General features: G+C 41.9%; 1 long non-coding RNA gene across 1 annotated transcript in view; it reads left to right on the top strand.

Moving 5' to 3' along the window:
- Positions 1–21439, top strand: part of LOC105738170 — a 49397-nt gene extending 27958 nt beyond the window's left edge. Inside the window, exons 2-3 of the long non-coding RNA XR_004030943.1 lie at positions 15419–15536; positions 21137–21439. This is a non-coding gene — a long non-coding RNA (uncharacterized LOC105738170). The remainder of the gene's footprint in view (positions 1–15418; positions 15537–21136) is intronic.
- The last annotated feature ends 1878 nt before the right edge of the window (positions 21440–23317 follow it).

The following is a 23317-nucleotide window of genomic DNA, read 5'->3' as shown; positions in this document are numbered from 1 at the left end:
GGATAGTGGCTTGCAGCTCCATCCATGTCCCTGCAATGGACGTGATCTCATTCTTTTTGTGGCTGCATAGTATTCCATGGTGAATATGTCCCACATTTTCTTTATCCAGTCTGTCATTGATGGGCATTTGGGTTGATTCCGTGTCTTTGCTCTACCTGTTCTTTATTCTCTGTTTTCAGGGATAGCATTCTGGTCCTTGTCCTCGTTACTACTAAAATCCCCTTGCCCTTCTCCCTACCTCTGGTCTCTGTCACTTCCAATGCATGCTGAATGTAGAAAACGGACTGTTTTTTTTTTTTTTTCCTAAAGTATATTTATAAGGTCATGCTCTTGCCCAAGAATCTACCGAAGTACCCTATTACCACCACTTTATTCAGGCTTCCCCGCTTCCACACACTTGTCCTCAAGCAATCTCTGTTGCAACCCACCTGTCCTCTCTCACTCTCACCTTCAGGCCTCACCCGGGCTGTTCCTTGCCTGGAACACTCTCTGTATACCCAACCCCACCTCTTCTTTCCCTGATCACTTCTGCTGCTCGCCCTTCCACCTTCCTTTGGACAGACTAGGAACAACCCAGTGCCCCCACCATGATGTGCACTATAATAGTACTCTATAACTTTCTATCCAAGGCAATCTAATTATAGTGCTTTTAAGGTTGCTTTATTACTTGTATCTCCTACTAAACAGCAAAAAAGGAATTTCTATACTTTATTTACTCTTGTACCTCCAGATTCTGGCAATATAATTATTTGTTGAGTAAGTGATTAACTTCGATATAAATATTTGTTGAACAAGTAAATGAATGAATGAGTGTGTGGCTGTTGCTAGGATGATAGCTGGTTAGTGGCCTTTTACAGGTGTATTTTTCTTTGTGACACTCTTTCAGGTGGTCTTTGCATTGTGATCCCCACAGTTTTGGAGTACCAAGTAAATGTTCCTTTTCTGTATTCATAGATGGGACAGCATGGCAGGAGTCATGAGCCTTCCGGAAATGAGACACTCTGAGTGTGGAGGAGGCTGTTGAGCATCTATGGGAAAAAAAGAAGGAATTCAGGACACAGTCTCCCTGGTAGCTGGTGGTGGTGGTGGGACAAACCCTGGAGGAGCTAGAAAAATGGCTTTTGTGTTCCTTCTTATTTCCATGTGGTCGCAGCCATCGTGCCTTATCTTGTTACCCAGAACCTCCCCAGTTTGCCATTGAAGAAATCAAGGTGTAGAGAAGCATAAGGACTTGCTCAAATATGGTGGCAGTGCCAGGCCTAGAGCTTAGTTCTTGCAGCAATACTTTCTGCCACCCATTCTCTTCTCCCCACTACTCTCTGAAAGCCCTCTTTCCTGTTTGCTAACTCAGTTATGCATGCAATGCTTCCTCCGCGGCACTCACCACCACTGACCTGTGATGCAGTGAAAGCAAGAGGTCAAGGCCAGGGCACTTCCTCCTGTCTAGCATTTCCTGCAGAGAAGAGCTGTTCCTGTGTGCATAGTAGGTGGGTGGGGCAAGGACTGGGACAAGCAGCACCAGGGGAGATTGCAAGAAATCCATCCCCATTTATGCAAATCTTTTCTCCTGGGGCTTCAGTAACAGCTTCACTTTTTACTTTTGAAACTCCCAACAGAAAATGTTGTCTTAGGGGAGGGGGGTGGAGCCAAGATGGCTGAATAGGAACAGCTCTGGTCTGCAGCTCCCAGCCTGAGTGACAAAGAAGATGGGTGATTTCTGCATTTCCGTTTAAGGTACCGGGTTCATCTCACTAGGGAATGCCAAACAGTGGGTGCAGGACAGCCGGTGCAGTGCACTGTGCACGAGCCAAAGCAGGGCGAGGCATTACCTCACTCGGGAAACACAAGGGGTCAGGGAGTTCCCTTTCCTAGTCAAAGAAAGGGGTAACAGACGGCACCTGGAAAATCAGGTCACTCCCACCCTAATACTGCGCTTTTCCAATGGTCCTGGAACATGGCACACCAGGAGATTGTGTCCCGCACCTGGCCCGGAGGGTCCTATGCCCACGGAGTCTTGCTGATTGCTAGCACAGCAGTCTGAGATCAAACTGCAAGGTGGCAGCAAGGCTGGGGGAGGGGCGCCCGCCATTGCCCAGGCTTGCTTAGGTAAACAAAGCAGCCAGGAAGCTCGAACTGGGTGGAGCCCACCACAGCTCAAGGAGGCCTGCCTGCCTCTGTAGGCTCCACCTCTGGGGGCAGGGCACAGACAAACAAAAAGTCAGCAGGAACCTCTGCAGACTTAAATGTCCCTGTCTGACAGCTTTGAGGAGAGTAGTGGTTCTCCCAGCACGCAGCTGGAGATCTGAGAATGGACAGACTGCCTCCTAAAGTGGGTCCCTCACCCCTGAGCAGCCTAACTGGGAGGCACCGCCCAGTAGGGACAGACTGACAGCTCACTCGGCCAGGTACTCCTCTGAGACAAAACTTCCAGAGGAACAATCAGGCAGCTGAATTTGTGGTCTCACGAAAATCCGCTGTTCTGCAGCCACCGCTGCTGACATCCAGCCAAACAGGGTCTGGAGTGGACCTCTAGCAAACTCCAACAGACCTGCAGCTGAGGGTCCTGACTGTTAGAAGGAAAACTAACAAACAGAAAGGACATCCACACCAAAAACCCATCTGTACATCACCATCATCAAAGACCAAAGGTAGATAAAACCACAAAGATGGGGAAAAAACAGAGCAGAAAAACTGGAAACTCTAAAAAGGAGAGCACCTCTCCTCCTCCAAAGGAACGCAGTTCCTCACCAGCAACGGAACAAAGCTGGATGGAGAATGACTTTGATGAGTTGAGAGAAGAAGGCTTCAGACAACCAAACTACTCTGAGCTACGGGAGGAAATTCAAAACAATAGCAAAGAAGTTAAAAACTTTGAAAAAAATTAGACTAATGGATAACTAGAATAACCAATGGAGAGAAGGGCTTAAAGGAGCTGATGGAGCTGAAAGCCAAGTATCGAGAACTATGCGAAGACTGCAGAAGCCTCGGTAGCTGATGCGATCAACTGGAAGAAAGGGTATCAGCGATGGAAGATGAAATGAATGAAATGAAGCAAGAAGGGAAGTTTAGAGAAAAAAGAGTAAAAAGGAACGAACAAAGCCTCCAAGAAATTTGGGACTATGTGAAAAGACCAAACCTATGTCTGATTGGTGTACCTGAAAATGACGGGGAGAATGGAACCAAGTTGGAAAACACTCTGCAAGATATTATCCAGGAGAACTTCCCCAATCTAGCAAGGCAGGCCAACATTCAAATTCAAGAAATATAGAGAACGCCCAAAGATATTCCTCAAGAAGAGCAACTCCAAGACACATAATTGTCAGATTCACCAAAGTTGAAATGAAGGAAAAAATGTTAAGGGCAGCCAGAGAGAAAGGTCGGGTTACCCACAAAGGGAAGCCCATCAGACTAACAGCTGATCTCTCAGCAGAAACTCTACAAGCCAGAAGAGAGTGGGGGCTGATATTCAACATTCTTAAAGAAAAGAATTTTTAACCCAGAATTTCATATCCAGCCAAACCAAGCTTCATAAGTGAAGGAGAAATAAAATACTTTACAGACAAGCAAATGCTGGTGATTTTGTCACCACCAGGCCTGCCCTAAAAGAGCTCCTGAAGGAAGCACTGAACATGGAAAGGAACAACCAGTACCAGCCCCTGCAAAAACATGCCAAATTGTAAAGACCATCAAGGCTAGGAAGAAACTGCATCAACTAACAAGCAAAATAACCAACTAACATCATAATGACAGGATCAAATTCACACATAACAATATTAACTTTAAATGTAAATGGGCTAAATGCTCCAATTAAAAGACACAGACTGGCAAACTGGGTAAGGATTTAAGACCCATCAGTGTGCTGTATTCAGGAAACCCATCTCATGTGCAGAGACACACATAGACTCAAAATAAAGGGATGGAGGAAGATCTACCAAGCAAATGGAAAACAAAAAAAGGCAGGGGTTGCAATCCTAGTCTCTGACAAAATAGACTTTAAACCAACAAAGATCAAAAGAGACAAGGCCATTATATAATGGTAAAGGGATCAATTCAACAAGAAGAGCTAACTATCCTAAATATATATGCACCCAACACAGGAGCACCCAGATTCATAAAGCAAGTCCTGAGTGACCTACAAAGGGACTTAAACTCCCACACAATAATAATGGGAGATTTTAGCACCCCACTGTCAACATTAGACAGATCAATGAGACAGAAAGTTAACAAGGATATCCAGGAATTGAACTCAGCTCTGCACAAAGTGGACCTAATAGACATCTACAGAACTCTCCACCCCAAATCAACAGAATATACATTTTTTTCAGCACCACACCACACCTATTCCAAAATTGACCACATAGTTGGAAGTAAAGCTCTCCTCAGCAAATGTAGAAGAACAGGACTTATAACAAACTGTCTCTCAGACGACAGTGCAATCAAACTAGAACTCGGGATTAAGAAACTCACTTGAAACCGCTCAACTACATGGAAACTGAACAACCTGCTCCTGAATGACTATTGGGTATATAATGAAATGAAGGCTGAAATAAAGATGTTCTTTGAAACCAACGAGAACAAAGACACAACATACCAGAATCTCTGGGACACATTCAAAGCAGTGTGTAGAGGGAAATTTATAGCACTAAATGCCCACAAGAGAATGCAGGAAAGATCCAAAATTGACACCCTAACATCACAATTAAAAGAACTAGAAAAGCAAGAGCAAACACATTCAAAAGCTAGCAGAAGGCTAGAAATAACTAAAATCAGAGCAGAACTGAAGGAAATAGAGACACAAAAAAACCTTTCAAAAAATTAAAGAATCCAGGAGCTGGTTTTTTGAAAAGATCAACAAAATTGATAGACCGCTAGCAAGACTAATAAAGAGGAAAAGAGAGAAGAATCAAATAGATGCAATAAAAAATGAAAAAGGGGATATCACCACAAATCCCACAGAAATACAATCTACCATCAGAGAATACTACAAACACCTCTATGCGAATAAACTAGAAAATCTAGAAGAAATGGATAAATTCCTCAACAAATACACCCTCCCAAGACTAAACCAGGAAGAAGTTGAATCTCTGAATAGACCAATAACAGGTTCTGAAATTGTGGCAATAATCAATAGCTTACCAACCAAAAAGAGCCCAGGACCTGATGGATTCACAGCTGAATTCTGCCAGAGGTACAAGGAGGAGCTGGTACCATTCCTTCTGAAACTATTCCAAGCAATAGAAAAAGAGGGAATGCTCCCTAACACATTTTATGAGGCCAGCATTGTCCTGATACCAAAGCCTGGCAGAGATATAACCAAAAAAGTGAATTTCAGACCAATATCCTTGATGAACATTGATGCAAAAATCCTCAATAAAATACTGGCAAACCGAATCCAGCAGCACATCAAAAAGCTTATCCACCATGATCAAGTGGGCTTCATCCCTGGGATGCAAGGCTGGTTCAACATATGAAAATCAATAAATGTAATCCAGCATATAAACAGAACCAAAGACAAAAACCACATGATTATCTCAATAGATGCAGAAAAGGCCTTTGACAAAATTCAACAACCCTTCGTGCTAAAAACTCTTAATAAATTAGGTATTGATGGGACGTATCTCAAAATAATAAGAGCTATCTATGACAAGCCCACAACCAATATCATACTGAATGGGCAACAACTGGAAGCATTCCCTTTAAAAACTGGCAGAAGACAGGGATGCCCTCTCTCACCACTCCTATTCAGCACAGTGCTGGAAGTTCTGGCCAGGGCAATCAGGCGGGAGAAGGAAATAAAGCTATTCAGTTAGGAAAAGAGGAAGTCAAATTGTCCCTGTTTGCAGATGACATGATTGTATATCTAGAAAACCCCACTGTCTCAGCCCAAAATCTCCTTAAGCTGATTAGCAACTTCAGCAAAGTCTCAGGATACAAAAGCAATGTACAAAAATCACAAGCATTCTTGTACACCAATCACAGACAAACAGAGAGCCAAATCATGAGTGAACTCCCATTCACAATTGCTTCAAAGAGAATAAAATACCCAGGAATCCAACTTACAAGGGATGTGAAGGACCTCTTCAAGGAGAACTACAAACCACTGCTCAATGAAATAAAAGAGGATACAAACAAATGGAAGAACATTCCATGCTTATGGGTTGGAAGAATCAATATCGTGAAAATGGCCATACTGCCTAAGGTAATTTATAGATTCAATGCCATCCCCATCAAGCTACCAATGACTTTCTTCACAGAATTGGAAAAAACTACTTTAAAGTTCATATGGAACCAAAAATGAGCCTGCATCGCCAAGTCAATCCTAAGCCAAAAGAACAAAGCTGGAGGCATCACGCTACCTGACTTCAAACTATACTACAAGGCTACAGTAACCAAAACAGCATGGTACTGGTACCACAACGGAGACATAGATCAATGGAACAGAACAGAGGCCTCAGAAATAATGCCACATATCTACAACTATCTGATCTTTGACAAACCTGATAAAAACAAGAAATGGGGAAAGGATTCCCTATTTAATAAATGGTGCTGGGAAAACTGGCTAGCCATATGTAGAAAGCTGAAACTGGATCCCTTCCTTACACCTTATACAAAAATTAATTCAAGATGGATTAAAGACTTACATGTTAGACCTAAAACCATTAAAATCCTACAAGAAAACCTAGGCAATACCATTCAGGACATAGGCGTGGGCAAGGACTTCATGTCTAAAACACCAAAAGCAATGGCAACAAAGCCAAAATTGACAAAAGGGATCTAATTAAACTAAAGAGCTTCTGCACAGCAAAGGAAACTACCATCAGAGTGAACAGGCAACCTACAGAATGGGAGAAAATTTTTGCAACCTACTCATCTGACAAAGGGCTAATATCCAGAATCTACAATGAACTCAAACAAATTTACAAGAAAAAAACAAACAACCCCATGAAAAAGTGGGCAAAGGACATGAACAGACACTTCTCAAAAGAAGACATTTATGCAGGCAAAAAACATGAGAAAATGCTCATCATCACTGGCCATCAGAGAAATGCAAATCAAAACCACAGTGAGATACCATCTCACATCAGTTAGAGTGGCCATCATTAAACAGTCAGGAAACAACAGGTGCTGGAGAGGATGTGGAGAAATAGGAACACTTTTACACTGTTGGTGGGACTGTAAACTAGTTCAACCATTGTGGAATTCAGTGTGGCGATTCCTCAGGGATCTAGAACTAGAAATACCATTTGACCCAGCCATCGCATTACTGGGTATATACCCAAAGGATTATAAATCATGCTGCTATAAAGACACATGCACACGTATGTTTATTGCGGCACTATTCACAATAGCAAAGACTTGGAACCAACCCAAATGTCCAACAACGATAGACTGGATTAAGAAAATGTGGCACATATACACCATGGAATACTATGCAGCCATGAAAAATGATGAGTTCATGTCCTTTGTAGGTACATGGAAGAAGCTGGAAACCATCATTCTTAGTAAACTATCACAAGGACAAAAAACCAAACACCGTATGTTCTCACTCATAGGTGGGAACTGATCAATGGGAACTCATGGACACAGGAAGGGGAACATCACACTCCGGCGACTGTTGTGGGGTGGGGGGAGGAGGGAGGGACAGCATTAGAAGATATACCTAATGCTAAATGACGAGTTAATGGGTGCAGCAAACCAACATGGCACATGGATACATATGTAACAAACCTGCACATTGTGCACATGTACCCTAAAACCTAAAGTATAATAATAAAAAAAAAGGTTAAACATAAAAAAAAAGAAAATGTTGTCTTAGATGGGTGCATGTGTGCAAGTACACATAAATGCACATAACAACATCAGATACACACGATAGGCCTACTGTAGAGGAAGAAAGGCCCACACCTACTTCAACCACCTTCATTCCCTCCTTCTCATGATTCATTTGTGGAGCAGGAGGCTGCTGACATCTTCAAATGCAAGCCTCTCTGAGCTTGGAGTCAAGGGGCAACATTTCTGCAGAGGGCTCCTATAGACATCCATTTCCCTATGCTTTATTTCCAAGACCCTGATTTACAGATGGATAAATTAAAGTTTCTTTTGTTTATCACACAATAAGAAATGCAAGTTCATCTGCAGGATTCTCTATGAGTTATTCCTTGCTCTGCAGATGTCATAAGTTCTGATGGAGCTGACCTCCTTTCTGCTAAATGAGCACTGTTCCTGACCATGGATATTGGTATTGAAGATTTCTCAAAGGATCCAGCTCTTTAATTGGAATGTCCATGAATCAGGAAGAGCAATGCATAGCTAGTTAAATGGTAATGGCCTTAAACAAGCCCTCAACACACATGAGCAACTGATTTATTTTTCCTTTTATCTTTTTGTCCTTTCATTCCTTCAACCAATTTTCTCTTAGGGATCAAGGAGCTCACAATCTAGGGAGAGAGACAACAAAAAATTTGACCATTATTGCAAAATGGATATGTAAGATGCTTGTATTGCAAGCAACAGAAAATCTGGCTCAATCAGGCTCAAACCAGGAAGGAAATTGATTGGCTCACACGACTGAAAACTCTCAAGGAAGGTTTGCCTAAGACAAGCTCACTCCCAGCAGGTCAGCCATTGGGTTTCTTTTCCAATTCTCCACCTGCCTTCTGGGATATTGGCTCCATTCTAAGGCTGGCCCCGCTCAGAGTCCCAAAATGGCCATAAGCAACTCTCAGAGCAACATGCTTCCTTTTTCAGATCCCATGAGAAAGAATGTGTCTTTGCCCCAGCACTCCTGCGCACTCAGTGTGGTTCAGGGTGGGGCTGGTGGTTAAGCTGAGCTAATCAATTACATGACCAAAAGATGGTCACAGGCTCCACCCTGGAGATAGATGTGAGAGTCAGCTGCACAGGAATCCCTAAATGGAAACAGAGCTGTGGGACAGGAAAAAGCAAGATAGCAAGAAATGTTGATTTCAGGGAAAGGGCTTTCACAGGGGTATTAATGTGGTTGCCTGATGGGTTCTTCTTGCTGGCTGCACAGATAAACCCAATTTACTGAGACAGCAGTCTTGCAGTAAAGAAAGAATTTAGTTAATGCAAGACTGACCAAGCAGAAGGACAGGAGTTTATTATTACTCAACTCGCCTCTCCGAGAACTCAGAGGCTAGAGTTTTTATGAATAATTTGGTGGACAGGTGGGTAGGGAATGGGTGCTGCTGATTGGTTGGGGATGAAATCATAAGGGTGTGAAAAATGGTCCTCGTGTGCTGAATCTGCCTCTGGGTTGGGACCACAGGTGTGATTAAGTCATGAGTTACGTGTCCAGGTGGGGTCAGTCAGTTGCCAGAATGCAAAAGTCTGAAAAACGTCTCAAAAGACCCATATTAGGTTCTATAATAGTGATGTTATCTATAGCAATAATTGTGAAAGTCACAAATACTATGGCCTCTGGCCACATGCTCTCCAGCACAGGGATGATAAAAACTATGCCTACATTTAGCAGAATTCAGGCCCCTTCCATAATCCTAATCTCATGGCCTTTCATTAGTTTTACAAAGGCAGCTTCTGTCCCTGAGCAAGAAGGAGGTTAGTTTTAGGGAGGGACTATTATCATCCTTGTTCTAAAGATAAACTATAAACTAAATTCCTTCCATGGTTAGCTTGGCGTATGCCCAGGAATGAGCAAGGACAGCCAGCCTGTGAGACTAGAAGCAAGATGGAGTCAGCCATGCTAGACCTCTCTTGCTCTCATAATCTTTGCAAAAGTGGTTTCAATCATATGACACCTGGAAGCACAAGAGGGGGTTCCCCATCAGCCTGAGTAGGCTCAGGGTTTTCTGAGCCAAGAATGAGCCGTGGAAATGGAGGAAATTTGAACTGATCAACTACTAGAATATATTCCTATTGTACTTGAGGTGGAAGCTACCTTAGGTTAGAAAATGACGACAGTGTGAAATCTGTCTAAAGAAAAGAAGTCTGAGAACAGACTTTATGCCAGGACTCAAGAGGCTGTGTGTTTGGCAGTCCACATTCATCTCTTAAATTCTCAGCAAAGAGGATGAAAATATTTGAATATGTCCTAAGAGAGCTGTTCATACACAGATTCCGGTTCCAGGGCCTGTGTAATACTGAACTGTATTACACAAGACAAGCCTAGGCTTGATTCCAACCAATCTGGGTTTGAGTCTTAGCTTTACCACTCATTGTGGCCTTGGGGAAATCACTTAACCTCTCTACTTGACCTCTTTTTATTTAAAATTTGAATAACAGCACTTTCCTTGCAGTGATTGTGAAAAGCAGAAATAATGCCTCACAGTATATGGTGTGAAACAGGCATTAAGCAACTATAACTATTGCTATTTAAATGGAGCTGCCTCTCTGGCACGATGCAAGGTCAGAGGAGGAATGTGCACTTTCTGGAAAAGCCTGGCTTTGGACAAGATCTAGGCAGTAAACACAAACATTGGGGAGGTATTAAGGACACGCTGATATGGGTGGAGTCTCTGCTCGGGTTCATGCCATGTTCCTCCTGGATTCACACATGCCTGGACATTCCTGGAAGATGGTCCTCCTTTTGGGAAAGGCGTATTTTAGGGATATAAAGCCTGGCATACAGGCTTGGTTCAAGGTAATAGACCAATATCAGAAAGGAAAACTCATAAACTTCACACTTTTCTCAAAATCAGAACATTTCTGGTCTAGCTCCCCACAGCTGGCTCCTAAAGAAGAGACGCTGTAGGAACATGTAAGACTAAGAATATGACTGTCAGGCAGCCCAGAAGGCAGCTTTTGGATGGTCCAGAGGAGAGCACAAGAAAGTGTTATGGTGCCTTCTAGTTGGGGTTGAGATTGGAGTTGTATGAGTCCAGAAAAAACAGAGTTTGCACTGTGGCCACCTTGCCCCAATCTGGGCAGAAGAAGGAGAGGGAGGCATCACATTTGGTGGGTGTGAGAGAGACAGAGAGGGGTCAGTGCCAACAGCTCCAGCAGCAGGGGATACATTTTGTGGCTTTGAAGCATAGCCATAGCAGCTTGGAGGTGTCAGTGTCCTCATTGGGGGTGGGTCCATCGTGCCCCAACACAAACATCACTGCAGGGAGCTGTAGCAGGGGGAAGCTGAGTACAGGGTCATATGGTAGCTGAAAGGGCCATATGGTGAGCACACATGTGCCATCCCCTGGGGGTTCCCAGGAGCAGCTGGAGGGATTCTGCAGTGTTGATGAGGGGCAGGGTCAGACAGACCCTGCTGGTTACTCTAACTTTGCCCAGAGTAGTGTGACCAAGGAAACTCAGGCTACGCCAATCCATCATATCCTCCAGGACACTACACAACTGCTTCAAAGCCAGGAGTTCATTGATTACATTGTACCTTTAAGAAATCAAGACTTAATGTTATGCCTTTGCCTTTTGCCAGGGATCATTGAGAATGTTTCATATATACTATAAAACTTCCTATAATGACAAATTCTACTGTGATGTTTAAAACCATATGTAAAACAAACCCTCCTGGTTACTTTCTCTTAATAGTCTAGGAATGTTTGTCTCTCATGTCGCGCTAGCACGCTTCCTTCCTTCCTTTTTCTTTCTTTCTTTTTTTTTCTTTTTAATGAGCTAAACAATTTATGAAGTTTCTTTTTGCCTTGGCCACCAGAAGGGTAATAGTTAAGTGTGGTGCTCAGTCAGTTTAACTTTCTTTAGCATAGACAGATTTTATGTTAAAACTACCTCTCACCCCTCTTGTCATCAACATGGCTGTTGTTTGGGGTGTTGTGGTTATCATTGTTTTTGTCATTATTTTGATAGGTCTTTTCAGTAAGCCACCTACAATACTTGTTGGAATTAGCTTGTGGATGGCCCAGAATTTATTTCATAAATGCACTAATTGCTGAGAGAATCTGTAAAAATTGAATCTTTCTCAGGGCAGAAAACTCTTTTAAACCTCTTATCATTTTTCTCCTAGGCATTAGGAGTTGAGAATAATGCTGCCTTTTTCTCAGCATATTTTCATATGAGGCAATTCTTTGCTCTGTCAAATAGATTTATTTTCTTTATCAGGCAGAAGTGTGGGCAAAAGAAAATGATCTCATTGCGTATGATTCCTGACACAATACCCGGGACTCCAGACTGCAGGAAAATTTGGTTTCACAAATGACTTAGGAAACCTTTTTGGTTTTGAACATCTGTTCAAAGAAATCTTCTTTGAAAGTGTTCACTGTTGTTACTTCCTCCATGGCAACACAGACATGCACTTGTCCTGATCCTTATATTACTATTGAATATGGAAGGGCTAGTATTCAGGTTCTTGCCCCAGCTTTTATAAAAAGAAAAAAATGTATTAAATGATAACATTTACTTACTGAAGTTGATAAATTTCTAAGTCTCTATTTATAAGAATAAGCACAAACCAGCTGGGCACAGTGGCTCACGCCTGTAATCCCAGCACTTTGGGAGGCTGAGGTGGGAGGATCATCTGAGGTCAGGAGTTCAAGACCAGCCTGACCGACATGGTGAAACCCTATCTCTACTAAAAATACAAAAATTAGCTGGGCATGGTGCCGGGTGCCTGTGATCCCAGCTACTCAGGAGGCTGAAGCCGGAGAATTGCTTGAGCCTGGGAGGCGGAGGTTGCAGTGAGCCAAGATCACACCATTGCACTCCAGCCTGAGCGACAAGTGCAAAACTCCACCTCAAAAAAAAAAAAAAAAAAAAAAAAGGCACAAATCAGTGTATAGCTCAAAGAGCTTTTGCTGTAAACACACTCATAGAACCATGACCATGATCAAACAAACAAAAAGTTACGAGCACCCCAGTAGCTGTCCTCTTACCCCAACCCCAATCCCTATATCCTCCCAAAAGGTAAGCATAACCCTGCTTTCTGACACCATTATTGCTTGCCTGTTTTTAATCTATGTAAAAGTAATCATTCAGTATTTTCTTTTCTATGTACTTTTCATGAGTTTCAGCCTCACTGTTGCATGTAGCAATTATTCATTCATTTTTATTGCTCTATATTAGCATTTAATTATGTAAACACACCTCAAGTCTTGTATCCACTGTACTCTTGGTTTCCACTTTCATTTTTCCAGTTTTTCTCCCTTACATATAATGATGCAATGAATATTCTTGTATTTGTTTTTCAGTGAATATACACATGCATATCTTTTGTGGATAGACCTATTTGTTCTGGGCCATAGGTTTTATATATGTTCAACTTTAGTAGATACTAGAAAACAGTTTTCCAAAGTGGCAATACCAATTTTCATACTCACTACCAGAGTATGAGAGTTCCAGTTGCTCCACATCTTCATCAACATGTGTTGTAATGTTAGTCATCTTGGTGATAACCAGTGAAGTTAGATGCCTTATCTTACGTTTATTGGCCATTTGGATATGCTTCTTTTATGAAATGCTTGTTCAAGTCTTTTGTTCATTCTTTTACCTTATAGCAATATCACGAAGATACTTTCCTATGTTTTCTTTAGGAGCTTTGTTTGTTTTACATTTAGGTTCATAGTCCAAATATAATTATGTATGAGGTACACGTTCATATTTATTTTTCTGCATAAGAATACAATTGACCTAGCATGATTTATTACAAGGATCATCCTTTTGCCGCTATTCTACAGTGCTATTTTTGTCATAAAATCAATTGTTCATATATGTGTGGGTCTGTTTATGGGCTCTTTAATATGACCCATTGTTCTAGTTGTCTTCCTTTCATCAATTAATATAATTTTGAGCTGGGAACATTGGTGTATAAGACCTGGTACTCAGGAATGCCTGACTGCAGGTAACAGGAAGGCTTGTAAAATGCTTGAATGCAGAAAATCCACTGAAATATTACAACCAGAAAGAATAGTAGAGATCATTTAATCTAATTCCCTTATTTTAAAAATGGGAAAGCAGGTCTACCCAGGTGTGCTAGGTATCTCTACTCCACCTGTTATTCCCCTGGAGATGGGCCTCCAAGGTTCACATCAGTGGGCTCCCTTATTTTCTGATTTCTGGTTGGTTCAGCTTATAGGGAGTATTGATTTGAGGATGCAGAAGGGTGAGGGGTCAGATATTTATTTTCTTAGCTATGTCCCTGCAGGCTGTTATTTCTTTCCACAGAAAGTTATGGCTCCTGATGGGAGGCCCTCTCCAAGAACACTCTTCTTCCAGATACCAATTAACATCTCCTTTCTTTTGCCCCAGGCCTGCAGTGGTAACACTTTCTCACTGTTACTAGTTCCAGGGTACTGCACTGGGATTCTGATGACATATGACTAAAGGCATCTATGTTCCAAACCAGAAGATAGGAGACAGAATCCAAAGAAAGGGCACATTGCATCCATCTCTTAACAAAGGTTTCTAGAATCTACCACATGACACTTCCACTCAAATTTCATTGACTATAACAAGATCACTTGGCCATAGCTGGCTGTAAAGCTGAGAAATGTTCTAGTTAGCTAAGTGTCAAGGTGAAAATCTTACAAGTTAAAAATATCACTAGGGAATAGCAAGCAGTCTCTGTCACCCATGCCATATAATTCAAGTCTAGCCATTAAATACATATTCAGTGCCACTCCGGGTCATCATGATTCTGAGATTCAGAAATGAATAGTGCATGATCTTGGTCCAGTCTAATGCAGGATGGAGATTCCTACCTCCAGAAAATGACTGTGCCATACCTATGCTTTGTATTTGGGATTCAAAAGGGCACGAGACAGTGTCCCTGTCTTCAGACAGATCACCATGAAGATGTATGTTAGAACTCTTAGTAAATACAAATTACCCAGGGAGACACAGAAATAGAATAGAAGAAGAGAACTGTTCTCTGAAGGAAGACCAGGAGTTTACCACAGGGACAAAGAGAAGACAGACCTTTCAGTCTCAGAAGCAGCAAGAGAAAGATACAAGGAATGAAAGCACAGTGTTTCAAGGGATCAGCAAGAATTCCAGGGATCTTGGAACATAACCTGCATAAAGGGGAGTGGGTAAGGATGAGGCTGGACAAGTCCAAAGTGGCCAAGGAAGGTAGACTCTTGCGTGCCAAGCACAGGCATTTCACAAATGCCTCCACCCACCCGTCCCCCAATCTCTTCTGTAGTACTTGCTGGTGGAAGATTTCCACTAAGCCACCAATGAACAGTAACGTCCTATCTAGAAATACGTCAAGCTCAGGCCCAATTTGCATCCCTCAGTGAATTTATCAGAAATACAAATCTTGGAATTTCGGCCCCTTTCTTGGCTTGAACGATCTGATGGAATTTTGGAATAACTTACTTGGCCAGACTCATTCTCAACCTTGGGAAAAAAAGCAAGCAGGTGAGGGGAGAGGTGCAAGAGGACTCTTACACCCATCCATTTAAAAATTGCTCCAAATGGTTTATTTTCCAATAAAAACAAACATTTTAAATGAAAAAAAATTTTTTTCCCACAGATATATTCTGGAAAAGAAGAGGAGGAGGAAGAAGAATGACTGTAAAGGAAGGAGCAGTACTGTTTTCATGAGGACCTACTATATGCCAGACATTATTCTAGGTGCTGGGGCTACCATGGTGAGCAAGACAGTCCCTGCTGCCTCTAGGAGTTCATATTCAAATGGAAGAAAGCTATTTAAAATTGTACTTATTATCTCAAATTTTTTCAGGTATTGATAAATACTATGAAGAGTATAAAATGGCACAGTAAAGAGTGATTGAGGACTCTTTAGTTGGGGTATGAAGAAGTTCTAAGAGGTGACAATTGAGTTATGACCTTGTATTAGTTTCCTATTGCTGCCATGGTAAATTACCAAAATTTAATGACTTAATCCCACAAATTTATGAGCTCATAATTCTGAAAGTCAGATGTCCAACAGAGGTCTCATTAAGCTAAAAGCAGGTGGTCAGCGGGGCTGCATTCTCTCTGAGGGTCTAGGAAGAACCCATTTCCCTACCTTTTCCTGCATTGAGAGGATGTTAGCATTCCTTCCTGTGGTCCTCTTCCTCCAACTGCAAAACCAGCAGATTAGCATCCTCAGACCCTTCTGGGCTTTTGATACTCACTTTCCTGTCTTCTTACACTTAAAAGGACCCTCGTGAATACATTGGACCTACCTAGATAATCCTCCCATCTCTACATCCTTAACTTAATCACGTCAGTAAAGTTCCAAGGATTAGGACATCATCAGGGTTCGGGGGTAGGAGGGCATGGGGGCAGAAGAGGGTTGTTATTCTACCTAACATAGATCTAAATGATGGAACAAAGGCACCTATGTGAAGATCTTAGGAAAAACCATTCCAAGCAGAAGGAAAAGTAATGCGAAGAATCCGCAGTGAGAATGAACATAGCACTTTTAAGGGACAGAAATATGAAAACAAGGCCACATCTCTGGAATCTAGTTTTCTCTGTTATATCCTAGAAAGGAGGTTTGTTCTGTGGGCATGTCACATCTCAGAAATCAGAGAGAAGCACAGAAAAGCCCCCCGGCTCAGATAACAAGGCTGGCAGGTATTTGCTTATACACAGACTTGCTTGTAGCCTATCTCTGACACTTTGCCAAATTCTTCAAAATCTTACATTCTATTAAGAAATAACAAACTGAGTGCTATTTTTAATATATTTAAAAGTTTTCACTGGAAATACCCACCTTTTGATTTGATGTTGGAAACCACTAGCATTGATTTTTCAAATATACCACCATTGATTCTCTACCAGCATATCAGATCTCCAGCTGAAGGAAGGTAGACTCTGCAGAATAAAATGACGGCTCAGAGAAGGTTTAAAATGTCTAGAAAATAGATGTTTCTCTTTCCACATGGATATGTGGTTCTTTTAAAAAGTGAAAGCATATAGTTTGAATCGTAAAGTAAAATAAATCAAACTGTATTCTACAAATCTCACAGAATAGATGTTTTCAATATTCTACATTAGCAGGACAATGGAGCAAGAAGGTAAAAACTGAACTTCTCCAGGGTTTATTTTTTGCTGTTGGTTCTCTCACACCAACTGAGCTAACCAAGCTCGTCCAACCTGTTTATAAGTTGCTGCCCTGCATGAAATCAATTGGACACCCTGTAAGGGTGTGTGGTAACAAAGGAGATGAGACAGTACATGAGGATGTTCACATACAAAGGAGTCAACTAATCGCTGGTGAATGACCAAGTGAGGGGTGCTGGGGTCCATTCCCGCTGGACAAACCCAGCCTCCTTACCTGCTATTCTTTACGATGTAGCAACTCTCTTTTCTTTTCTATTTTCTTTACTTGTTCATTTTAATATTTTTAATATCGCTAACATAAAACCTTTTGAAATATAATACGTAAAAGACACCATCATCCCCAATTTATTCTTCCCAAAAGCAACAATTATTAACTGTTTCCTTTGGGTCTTTTCAGAATTGTCCTTCTACATAACATAATATAGTATAGTATTGTATCAGGTCATAATACATCTTATCATATCTGTTTTCCCCTGTCAATGGTGTCACACTGCACGCATTGTTGTGCAACTTGCATTTTTTTCACTTTGCTCAGTTCGCTGGGCGACCTTCCATGGCAGTAAGTCAGCATTTTGAAAGTGCCCCATGCAGAAATGCAGACTTCATGCTTTCTCTGTGGTTCACTGTTTGTGGCTAAAGAAGAAAGTTACTGAAATGTGTCCAGACCATCGCTTTCAAGAGAAAGGAATCTATTGTGTATGTAACTGACTTCATCCCAATGTATGATTTTGATTTGTCAGTTAGGATATTATTTTCCTTATCACATCATCTGAGATAATTAAAGGACTCTGAAATGTCGCCTTCATTCCTCTGATGACTTGTGAACAGAACTCTTGAAAGGCTTTCAAACTTGTCATTTCAAACTTGTCATCTCAGTACATACCCATTTTAACACCCCAGGTCAAGTAATTTTTCTAAGAGAATGTATTACAAAATGAGCTACAACATGAATTCATTACCATAGATTATGAAACAAGACGTCATTGTGCTTGTGAACTTAGAAGAAACTTTAAAAAACAGAAAGAGTATTTCTTCATAAATCTTATAATGTTATGATCCACTTTGCATTTAGAAGGACATAAAAACAGTGTGAATTTCTCCTAGTGTATTTGGCGATTCCCTCTTCAAAGTGGTACCAGTGCCTTAAATAAGGGATTCAATTAAGATTTTTATTAATAGCACACAAAACATAGTTTTGAAAAGTGATGAATCTGGCCGGGTGCGGTGGTTCACGCCTGTAATCCCAGCACTTTGGGAGGCCGAGGCAGGAGGATCACTTGAGGTCAGGAGTTTGAGACCAGCCTGGCCAACATAATGAAACCCAGTCTCTACTAAAAATACAAAAAACTAGCCAGGCATGGTGGCGTGTGCCTGTAATCCCAGCTACTCGGAAGGCTGAAGCAGGAGAATCGCTTGAACCCAGGAGGTGGAGGTTGCAGTGAGCTGAGATTGCGCCATTTGCACGCCAGCCCGGGCAATAGTGTGAGCCTCCATCTCAGAAGAAAAAAAAAAAAAAAAAAAGGAAAGAAAAGTGATGAATCTAAGTTAATGCCCAAAGCACTAAAGCCACATTGAATAAATCTAAGTGAATTTTCCCCTTTCTTAAGCAAAGCCAACTTCAGTGTGGCCTTAGTGCTTTGAGGAGACAATGTAACTCTTTATGGAACTCTCATCCCCATGAACGCACAAATGCAAAATGTTTTGCTGTTGTTGTTGTTGTTTTTTCCAAACGCAGAAATTTTATCAGTTTTGTCAGGCCCTTAGAACTGTCTTTAAAACAAAATTAATAAATCTCTGCTTTGGGATATATCACACTCTCATAAAAAGGAAAAATGTGACCTGAAATAACCTATTCTTCCTGCCAGCAATAGCCCAACCTAAACCAGATATATTCTGTGGTGTATGGTATATGGGCTTTATGACCAAGCAGACCTGTTTCATTTTGTTTTGTTTTGTAGCCACTTTTTTGAGATAAAATTCACATGCCGTACAATTCACTCAAACTTGGTTTTGAGTCCAAGTTTTTCAACTTCCCTAGGCTTCAGTCTTCTTATCTGTAAAATGGTAATAATAACAGTACAACCCTCTGATTTGCTGTGCAAATGAGATTCTTGTGTTCAGTCTATCCCATGGCTAAATAAATGAAAGCATAACAGACAGAATAGTTTTTCATTTTTTACACACTCAACTTGGTCATTGAACTTTATAAGCAATCAGATCTCTGATTCTGATTTTCCACTTTGACAGTGAAAACCTTAATTCTGTTAATTTATGCTAATTTCAGGTACCAAATCTAGCTTAATCGAGTATTTTATCAGTCTCTGCTGATTAAACACTCGATCAATGAAAGATTCTGCACCTCCCCTGCCTTGGGATGGACCTTGGTTCACAGGCAGCCACCATGGCAGTGTGGCTGGTTTGCATCTGTCCACTGTTGCTGCTGCAGTGGAGACTTCCATCTGGTCTTGTGGGATGGGCAGTGCAAGGAGCTGGAGGTTCCAGGGATCTTGCTGGTTTCCTCTGTCATCTTGGGCCCCAGGAGCCACTTGTTGCTGTCTCGATGCCCTCCAAATATTCAGGGCAACAGGGGGCATCTGTAGGGCTTTGTCTCTCAAGGGTCCCCGGCAGAAAATGAGGTAGAGGTCCACTGTCACTCTTTTTTTTTGGGGGGTGGGGGGACGGAGTCTCTCTCTGTTGCCCAGGCTGGAGTGCAGTGGTGCGATCTCAGCTCACTGCAACCTCTGCCTCCCAGGTTCAAGCTATTCTCCTGCCTCAGCCTCCCGAGTACCTGGGACTACAGGCATGTGCCACCACGCCTGGCTAATTTTTTGCATTTTTAGTAAAGACGGGGTTTCACCGTGTTAGCCAGGATGGTCTCGATCTCCTGACCTCGTGATCCGCCCACCTCGGCCTCCCAAAGTGCTGGGACTCTTGAACGCCAAACTGCAAGCTCCCTTCTGCACTCGTATGGAGGTAGGAGTGGAAGCAGGGTGTTTCACCATTGCACCTGACTTCCTTCTCTCTCCAAATTCTCTCTGCTACCCTCTCTTGTTCAGGTTTGCTGGGGAGCACAAGAAGCTGCGATTTTTGTTCTGCTGATTTCCATTAACACCCCCTACCCACCCCACCCTCATCCCTGGCAAATAGAGGCCACTAAATGGAGGTGAGCATGAGGAAGAAAAATGGAGCAGGCCCAGCAGGTTGACACGTCTGATTTGCCACTGCAGCCACAGTGGTATTTCACGTTAGTTTATATTCTATATGTTTGATGGTTATCTTACCTCTACCATCAAAAAAAAATCCGCATTTCTTTCTCTGGATGCAGATTTTGTTACTTATTTTTCTCTCTTGCAAGATGAAATCTGAAGGAATTCATGATTCTAGTTTATGACTCTTTGCCCTCACCTCTTGCCTCCATTCTTTGATCTCTGATACCCTGTGTGTGAGGTACTGCCCTGTATGAAATCTTATGGGATGAATAGACCCTTCCAGGGGTGTCCAATCTTTTGGGTTCCCTGGGCCACATTGGAAGAAGAATTGTCAGGGGCCACACATAAAATACACTAACACTGGCTGGGCGCAGTGGCTCACGCCTATAATCCCAGCACTTTGGGAGGCTGAGGCAGGCAGACCACAGGTCAAGAGATCAAGAGCATCCTGGCCAACAGGGTGAAACCCCACGTCTACTAAAAATACAAAAATTAGCTGGGCGTGGTGGTGCGCACCTGTAGTCCCAGCTACTCAGGAGGCTGAGGCAGGAGAATTGCTTGAACCTGGGAGGTGGAAGTTGCAGTGAGCCAAGATCACGCCACTGCACTCCAGCCTGGTGACAGAGCGAGACTCCATCTCAAAAAAAAAAAAAAAAAAAATACACTAAGACTAACGATAGCTAATGAGTTAAAAAATAAATCACACAAAAAAATCTCATAAGGTTTTAAGAAAGTTTACTAATTTGTGTTGGGCTGCATTCAAATCTGTCCTGGGCCACATGAGGCTTGCTGCAGGCTTCAGGTTGGATAAGCTTGATTATATGTTGAAATCCTAGCCCCCAGCACCTCAGAATGAGACTTTACTTGGGAACAGTGTCATTGAAGATATAATTAGCTCAGTTAAGATGAGGACATACTAGCGTATGGTGGGCCCTAATCTAATATGACTGATGCTTTGTATAAAACAGGGAAACTTGCAGCTACTTGGGAGGCTAAGGTGGGAAGATTGCTTGAGCCCAGGAGGTCCAGGCTGCAGTGAACCAAGATTGTGCCACTGCACTCCAGTCTGGGCAACAGATGCTGTGTGAAGATGAAGGCAGAGATCAGGCTGATGCTTATGGAAAGCCAGAGATTGCCAACAAACCACCAAAAGCTAGGAGAGAGGCCTGGAACAGATTCTCTCTGAGTCCTCAGAAGGAACCAACCCTGCCAACACCGTGATCTTGGACTTCTAAATCCCAGAACTGTGAAATAATAAATGTCTGATATCTAAGCCAGCCAGTTTGTGGTAGTTTGTTACAGCAGCCCTAGAAACCTAACTTATGGTACATATGGTTTTGTCTTCCCAACCCATTTATTTTTCTAGGAAATCTCTCTCCCTCCCCAATTACTGCAGGAGCAGCCATGTTGATCAACATGGCCACCTGCCACTGGTAGAGTTCATTGAAAATTGGCATTTGAAACCAGAGAACAAGTCTTCAGTGACTAAAGCTGAAAAGTATGAAACTCAGGAACTGCCAACAACCGTGTTTTCTACAACAAAAAGAAAGCCAGTCTTCAGAAGACAAAGCTGGCATCCCGAGTGGCAGAGGTGAGGCGAGGGGAGAGAGCTGAGAGTTTCCTGCTCCAGCTCCATTGGTGCCCGAGGCCTCAGCTCTATCCAAACTTGGCTGTGACTTGAATTCCAGGACACTTAAGTGGCAGTCCAGTAAATTCTTTTTTCTTTCTCAAGCCAATTCATAAACAGTCTGTGGTACTTACAACTCAGACTTCTATTTAACATCTTCTCCATAACTCACTCAGTCTCGTTTTTCATAATAAGTGGAAGTTTGCCGCTCTAAGTAACTATGTCCTTACCAGACATGGGTGCAGGATCCAGAAAAGAGCATTAATAAAAATTAATGTTAGTCAGGAAATACGGCCGGACGCAGTAGCTCATGCCTGTAATCCCAGTACTTTGGGAGGCTGAGGTGGGCAGATCACTTGAGGTCAGCAGTTCAAGACCAGCCTGGCCAACATGGTAAAACCCCGTCTCTACTAAAAATACAAAAAAATTAGCCAGGGGTGGTGGCAGGTGCCTGTAATCCCAGCTACTCCAGGAGGCTGAGGCTGAGGCACAAGAATAGCTTGAACCCAGGAAGCAGAGGCTGCAGTAAGCTGAGATTGCACCACAGCACTCCAGCCTGGGTGGCAGAGAGAGACTCCATCTCAATTTTAAAAATAAATAAATAAAATAAAAGTTAGTCAAGAAATATATAACAAGTTTTGTTAAACTTTCTTTCTTAGATGAAACTTTAAACTATCATAAACTACAAGAAATTAGATTGATTTCTTTACCTTTTAGATTAAAATCCAAAATAATTCATTAGCAAGCAACTTTTATCTTTCCTTAACAGATGGGAATGTTTTTTAACCTCTGAACACAGCATAGCTCCTTCATTAAGATAAAGAGTCATTTTGCAGAGTTGATTGGGATATCTGTGAAGGAATTATTTCAACGATTATTTTTCATTAGCTTTATTTTTATTATTTATTTTATTATTAATTATTATGAGAAATGCAGTCATACGATCGTTAACCAGAGTGGTCTCAAAGTCCTGGCTTCACGCAATCCTCCTGCCTCGGCCTACCAAAGTGCTGGGATTGCAGGTGTGATCCAACATGCCCAGCTAGCTTTATTATTAAAGGATATATTAGTCCTGTGATAAGTTTCAAATGCCTGGCATTTTTCCTGAGAAAAGAGTTACTATTTAGAATGTTAACAATAAGGAATTTTTCTGTCTGCCCATTACCACATTTTTTTTAAATCTCAGAAAATAAGTACTTAATCTTAATTCAGATTTACACACTTCTTAATGGCTTCTGATACGTCTAGAGATACAGTCTCAAAGGCTACCAGCTTCATGTCAGAAAAGGACAAGCAAATAAAAGTTGATCGTGGAGACTGGGAAATAAAATTCAGCAATTCTCGTGCTATTTTGTATACTCATCAGGGAATGCATTAATTTTCTGTTGCTGCATAATTACAATTTACCCCAGAACTTAATGGCTTAAAGCAGCATTCGATATTTATGATCTCATATGATTTCTGTGAGACAGGAATTCGAGAGTGATTCAGATGGGTAGTTCTGGCTCAAAGCTTCACGTGA

This window comes from Nomascus leucogenys, chromosome 7b (assembly GCF_006542625.1).
Source record: "Nomascus leucogenys isolate Asia chromosome 7b, Asia_NLE_v1, whole genome shotgun sequence".
In the NCBI taxonomy this organism is placed as follows: Eukaryota; Metazoa; Chordata; class Mammalia; order Primates; family Hylobatidae; genus Nomascus; species Nomascus leucogenys.
The sequence above is the reverse complement of the archived record's forward strand: the minus strand, read 5'-3'. Positions and strand labels throughout refer to the sequence as shown.